Raw genomic sequence first — 7,784 nt, 5'->3', positions numbered from 1 at the left:
ACGAACGATTCATACAATCCTGTTCACATGTGATCCGAGTCACGAGTCGACACACCGACTCTCTTTAACTGTTACTCGTTTTTGTGTGTTTACGATAAGCGAACTTCTCAGTTATTAACAGTGCGCCAGAATAATGAGTTGTTCACGGTTTTGTGCTTTTTTTTCAGCGAGTGGTGAGACGGTGTACGGATGAGTAAAACTGATGGACACTTCCCGAACTGTGATCGCTTCTTAAATCAATACATTACAACAATTAAAATCACTCATATCTTAATGGTAATGACTTGTGATGAAAATTTTATTGAACGGAAAATAATACTCTGGGAAGGAGGTCAGAGTTCATGTGTAGTCACGAATGAATCACTGCATAATGTCCTCAGACGTGGCACTTATGTGCTAAATAGGATAGGATAAACCTTTATTAGTCACGCAATTTCCCACTTGTGGGAATGACATGTTAATTAGAATATCAACTACGTGTTTTTATTTTTGTCTCCTGTAGTAATACCAATGTGAATAAAATGGAGTCCCATATCTCTAATTTCAAGTGAATTTCAAGTGTATTTTTGTCATTTGTCATACACAGCACCAAATGTGTTCTCTGCATTTAACCAATCACTTAGTAATCAGTGGGCAGTCTTGAAAGGCGCCCGGGGAGCAGTGTGTTGTGGGGACGGTACGTTGACCAAGGGGACCTCGGTGGCACCTTGGCGGCTCGGGATTCGGGGCCCGTGACCCTCAAGTTACAAGTCTGCTTTCTTAAACACTAGGCCACCACTGCCCAAGTGTGATGTACTGCCAACTTTTACAAGTTAAAAATTAAATTTAAGCACACTGCATAATATATATATATATTCAAGTATTTTGTTTTTAAGACAAGTAAGAGTGATATTCCACTAAAACACCCACCAACAGCACCACACTGCCCCTGCCCTGGTCATTGCCAGGGGGTCAAATGGACCGCGGGTCCCCAATCGAAGATGTATCATTTTATTATTAGTGCTGTTGTTATTAATTGCTCAGACTTATGAAAGAAAATATTGTATCAGAAAAGTATTTAGCTTATTGTTGTGGAAAATTCTAAGCACAAACTTAATTTTGTCTGAAAACAAAAAAGTCAGAAAGTCAAAAAAGTGCAGTGAGCTTCCTTAATAGAGATGAAGCAGTCGTGGTCCTGTGTGCAAATCGCACTCTGCTCATCTCAACCTTACTTAACATAGTTACATCCCTCAGTTCAGTGGGCATTCCCTCAAAATATTGCCTAGGCTTATCACTTACCACTTGTGTAGTCGGGCGGTGTTAGGTAAGAGAAACCATGGTTAGTTTTTATAAATGATGTTGCACAATTTATAATATGCTGATGTATCCACAGCTCGTGTGATGATAAAGAAGTCCAACGTTATGTGCAAACTCGGTGTTTCAGCTACTGTGAACTGTGCTTTTTGCACCATAGGCTTACATCAGTGTTTGAAAGCTGATGCAGAATATTTCAGTATGAATAAACATCATGTCCTATCTGACACCACATGTGCTGTAGACCATGTTGCTTAGAGCAAACATCTGCATTCTGCACGCCTGCACGAATGAATAAATCACCAGATACTAGCACAGTCACTGGACCATGAGCTCCAGACTCGCAGTTGGGCCATAATTAGAGTCGTCCGTTGTTCTTACTTCTGTCCAACAATGATAGTCTCTACCTATACTAAATAAATAGATGGCTACTGTATGTTTAAATGATAAATGTATTTAATAAAATAACGTGCATGCATATCTCATTTGTACAACAATGGAAGTGGACGTAGAAGATACGTAATTCTGCTGCCCTGTGCTTGGTCGCAGACGAATCATCACAAGGAGGAGGCATTGTGTCACAGCAGCGAAGTGTTGTGAACACTAATGAAGTCTTAGTACAGAAGTTTTGATGCGGTGAACAGCTTCCAAGTTTTATTATTTTATCTTGCATATTTTAATGGTGGAGCGGAGTTAGATACACATGTTACTGAGTCAGGGTTGTCTCCCTCACTGAGTGACAGCATAAGCAATGGAGTCGAGGGGTTCTGTCTGTGCTGGAGTCTGTGAGGAGAGGGTGGGAATAAACACCACACTTAAAAGGGCTTAGAGGCAGAGAGACAGAACAGGTAATTTGTATTCATGTATTTTTCAGTAAAGTCCTTATGGTCATCATCATCTTGCCGTGTGTAACTGGGCGAGGGCCCGATCATTACTGCTTGCAGTTTTAAATAAATGAAGTGATCATTGTATTTTGATTTTCCAAATATAGGACTATAGTGTTTTTTGATGCTTAATGGGACTTGTGGATGGTTGCAATGTTCTATGATAATGCATTGTTCTATGACAATTCATTATTATGCAGACAAATGTGACACATTAATTTTGTCATTGCAGTCTGACGTCAGTAGGGGGCAGTATTAGATTTTGTGCCCCAATGCTGAGGCCAACAGGTGAAAAAAAAACTATATTTACTGCTCCATTCATCCCAGTCCATCCTACTTCTTCAATCGTTCTTTTTTTTGCTAACATCAGCTGAGGCGTGTGATTTCAAGCAATTTATCATAATTCAATTGAATAGAAAAACATAGATTGTCCTGAATTTATGGGATTGAATAGATCCTTGAGCAGGCATCATCACTGAAAACTGACAAAAACCTCACCCTCTTCTCTTGACTTACTGTTTTTTTATGCACAGCTATATGGTTCATTGGTGAAATGCATAATGCAAAATCAAGGGAATACACAAGAATAAGCCTTCAATTTGTTCATTATTATAAACGGATATTCAGTTCTTTATACAAAGTTTGTTTGTATGCAGTGGTGTTTTTAGACAATTTAGAATACTATGTCTTTCATATGCATTGTCAGATTCACATAGCTTTTCCTGTCGTGAGACAGACATACAAGCCACAGGAGACTAACTAGCTGGAAAAATAATGTGGACAATTTGTTTCCACATGCACGAACAAAATATAAATACAAATATCAATAAATTCTTTCTTGGGTACAAACATTCACAGACATTGACTCGAAGGTCAAGGTCACCCTGACCTCCCATTGTATCAGGAATTTCAGAAAAATTGCCACATATTTGTGGATGAAGTGATTAGATGTTGTTGCTGAAGGTCCGTGTCGGTTGTCAGCAGTGTCGGTTTGCTCTGTGCCTAGTGTCTTCATGTTTTAAAACATTAGTATTGATAATGTATCAAGGCTTCAGAGCAAGAGGGTGGTACGTTACATTTAACATGAAAAAAAAAAAATTTATCTCCTGATTTTCATCTTGCATCTGCTCTAAACCTGCTTATATTTATGTGACAGGAGATATGTGACATGCCCTGCTGGGACTCACCCCTCTGTGTCGCGTAGCTTGGTTGACACTTGTAATATGCGGGGTCGATGTTTCCTGTGATTTTTCCCACTTTTTAACCCAGGGTTGGATTCAGTCATTTGTTAGATAACAAAGGGGCTTTAGGAAGCACTTACACAACATTCTTAATGTATTATTAATAAAACGAGTAAAAAATCTAAATGGCTTGCATTACTGGGTTGCGGTAGGCATGGGCTTTGTCTGCAAGTGCAAGTTAAAAACACCCACAGGATTGACATAAATAAATAGAGAAAACATAGAAGAAACAATCTTTATGTAGTTTTTGGGAGACAGAAACAATTGGATTTGTAAATGTGGATTGGCTTACAGCTACCACAAACAGCACTGCCCCCCACCATCAGCCCCATGCAGGTTACTCCTATTTCAAATAATTCATGGTATTTGAGCATATTAGGAAAAACATATTTCTAAAATGTATTGCTAAATATTTCTACCAACCACATTATGTAGAATTATGCAATACATTTCTTTACTAATTCATTTTTACAAATTATACAAATAATAATGCAATCTTATATTTCCTTCATGCCAAACACAAGAAATATTGAAATATAAACAATCTTAATGTCTCAATTTTTTTTATAATACATTTTCTTAATTTCAGTAACTTCAGGTGGGCGTGACTGTAACAGGATAAAGGAGTAAATGAGAGAACAAAGGCAGAGAATGTGACAAAACTTTTAATCTTGAGAAATGCATTAAAGTGTTTTCTGGTTGGATTTCATTATTGCTGCGTTCCCTTAGGCAATCTCACTCAGGGAGCCATGAATGTGAGTAAGACAGGTTTCTGCCAGTTGATAATGCTTTTGGAGATAAATGCAGACTCAAATCTCTGGATTAACACAAAGGCAAGTCTTACTGTCAATTTGTTGGATAACCTACAAAATCTCGAAATATTGAAGCAGTAAGTCGCTCCAGGAAGGTGTGGGAATGAATGACATGCTGTGAAATGTTGTCACAGTTCTGCTGCAATTCAAGGCCAATTTCAAGAAACATGCTTTTAAGACAAGACATTTAGGATTAATTTTAATTATGATCAGTAACTCATTATGCTCATGTTGCTGATGATATGTATTTTTAACAGACAATAATGATTATTTCTTAGTCTCTTGCCTCTGCCTTGATCCTGTTAATAGGATGCGCATACTTAATGTTGGTTAAAAAGACACAGCAGAGATTTCTCACTTGTTGATGCATCTGATGAAGCAGCACACTAATCCTGTATGCAAAGCAGCAGATACAATTTTAATCCAACTTGCCATCAGTCTTGTGTTCCACCAAATTTGAATTTAAAATAACATTTCAGCAGAACTTAGTGAGCCAGGGTCCTTCTCTAATTTTAAAGAGTCTCAATCATAACACAAATTATATAGATGTTTAAAAGTAACAGCTATTTCATACTGCCTGTAGAAAATAATAGAGCACAGCAATGGAACAAGGATCTGTAGTTACTGATGTGAATTACTGCCAGAGGTGTTGTTTCATAATTATGTTAAGTGCTTTTTTGACCGTGTCCCCACAGGCACTATAAAAGGAATCCCACAGCCCTGTTTGGTTTTGAGAGAGAGAACTAAAAAAGATAGAGAGATGGCTAAACCAGAACACCACTTTTTTTTTTAAAGACCTTGCCTCAAGGGGATAAGGCAGCAAATTAATTTTTAATTGATCCTATTTCACCTTCGGCTGAATTTCATGTTCCAGAGAGAGGGAGAGAGAGAAAGAGAGAGAGAGAAAGCGATGCACATGGAAGAAGCGTTGGTATTTGCGGGAGAACAAGAATAAGGGACATCGAGTCAAGTTCCTGTGTTTACAGGCCATTGTTAAAAAGGTGTCTGCATGCCACAGTATTAACGAAGTCCACCTTTCTCAAGGCACATGGGAAGTTGAAATATATTTTGCATCACAAATGGCTTTGTGTATTCATGTGAAAAACGAGATATTTCATCAGGCACCTTCCATCCTGACAAAACAAGTTAAAGGATTTGAAAAGCTGTTAATTTTGCTCCTTTTAACACAGGCCTCCATCACCACATGTTGGCTGCTTCAAAAACCCATGTGTTTATACCAAACAGTGTCTGATAATGAGTTCAGGCTGATCTGGTGAAGATGGCACTATTCCTCTGGATTAGCGGATCAGCTGGTAATGATTTTGAACCTAATGCATGCTCTTTACAGCAGCAAAATGCCAGCATTACTTCCTGATTCCATGAAAGTGACAATCATTTTTTGGTTGCCAATCAATCAACCCTTGTAAATAGAAAGCAGAAACCTGCGGACCTGCAAGTCTCAAAATTCCCACAACCATCCCTCAGCACAGAGCCAGCAACAACAACAACAACATTTATTTCTTATATAGCCCAAAATCACATACAGTATGTCTCAATGGGCTTTGACAGGCCCTACAGTTCACACCCCCCACACTTGACCAGCAAAGCACCGTCCCCACACACTGCTCCCCGGGCACCTGTCATGGTTGCCCACTGCTCACTAAGGGTGATAGTTAAATGCAGAGGACAAATTTCACTGTGTGCACCATGTGCTGTGCTGCTGTGTATCACAAGTGACAATCACTTTAACTTTTAGTGGTCCTCTGCCACCAGGGTCCACCACCGGACTGATTGAAACTGCAGCTTCTATTCCTTGGTAATTGAGATGGATCTGCCTACAGGTACAGATGGATGGGGTGGTAGTAGCTTAGTAAAACACTTGCCTATGAACCAGAACACCACAAAGTCACAGGTTCATGCAGCAAGCAGTTCACAGGGAGGGTTGCTTAATTTATATGATTTTATCATTATTTTATAAGATATGAAAAAATGTATTGTGCTTCATGAGCTGTGGTTTCACAATTATAACCCAAAGAAATCCCAGTGATATCACTCAGTATGTGGAGGTAATGTTGCTGAACCCAGACCCGAAGACCTGAACAAGCAATCGAAGCAATCACAGATCGTTGCCCCCACATGCTTGTACATAGTGGGATGTAGTAGCCAGGTCGATAACACACCCTAAGTTGCTCCAGGGAGACTGTCCCTGTAACTACTGATTGTAAGTCACTCTGGATAAGGGCGTCTGATAAATGCTGTAAATGTAAATGTTAAATGTCAATGCATAATGGGAGCATTGCATTTTTATAAATAGCTTCACTAACAAGTGACTTGACAGTAGTCCTGGCAAGAACCTGAAAAATAAACTGCTTGCTAGTTATATGCACCTTCTAATTCATTTTGGTGTAGTTGTTTTTGGTTTTTGGTTTAATTTTAGTCTAGTCTTTGCATCCAGCTGTCATTTCAGTCTTAGTCACGTTCAGACTCATTTTAGTCCAGTCACGTTTCAGTCGACTAAAAGTCTGAGCAGTTTAGTCTAGTTTAAGTCAGAATTATCCATGAAAATCTTAGTCCAGTTTTAGTCAATGTAAATTGTATTTTAGTTTATTTTTTAGTAATGCATTTCTATTTAACCCAGTCAAAACCTCAAAAACGTTCATTGACAAAGATATTTTAAAAAACAACACTATTTCCAACACATATTAATTCTGACTGGTAAACGAATAATTGTCCCTCTTGAAAAGTCTTGAAAAGTTCAAACAAACGTTAGCAATGCAATATAACGAGAATGGATGGTGGACCAATGTAGAATTCAACATAAAAATATAACAGGATTTGGCAGAGAAGACTTTTCATTATTAAAAAATATAATTACGTTGCCATATGGGTCAAAAAACAAGATAAGGCATGCAGCAAGGCCCAGGGAGACCAATTTACTGAAAGGGGGAGAGTGTGAGGTGGTGATAAGGGTCCATTTGTCAGCGATTTGTTCAGTGAAGATGTTTTCTTTCTGTTCACATAGGGCTGCAAAAAACAACAGTCATGCCTTTCAGTAAGCATTAGAAGAAAAAACACTTCCAATGTAGATGTGTTTCTATTTTGGCAGCTAGGAAGGTTCTCCTGACCTCTGCTCTCCAGCCGTTCCATCCTCCTGCAGCCTCCACACCCATCTATGCCATCCGGAACAGCAGTTTCCAGGAAGAGAGTCTTTTCACAACCTCAAAAATGTTTATGTTGCCGCACGGTGGTGCAGCAGTTAGCAATATGGCCTCAAAACTCCAAGGCTGTGAGTTCGAATCCCGGCTCTGACCTTGCACGTTTGCAAGCTCTTCCAGGGTTCTCCGGTTTAGTCCTGCCTTCCAAAGGTATGCACACTAGGTTAATTGGCAACTCCGAATTTCCTGTGACTACCATAATCATGAATAAGTTATTATAGATTTTTATGGAATTATTTTTGTAATCTTTGTGTTTTCTGTTTATAAGAAATTTAGTTTATATCGTACACTGTTACTGTATACTGTTGCTCTTGAGAGACACCATTGACCAGAATTAAA

The sequence above is a fragment of the Denticeps clupeoides genome, chromosome 17 (assembly GCF_900700375.1).
Source record: "Denticeps clupeoides chromosome 17, fDenClu1.1, whole genome shotgun sequence".
NCBI lineage: Eukaryota > Metazoa > Chordata > Actinopteri > Clupeiformes > Denticipitidae > Denticeps > Denticeps clupeoides.
This window is presented reverse-complemented; position numbering follows the sequence as displayed.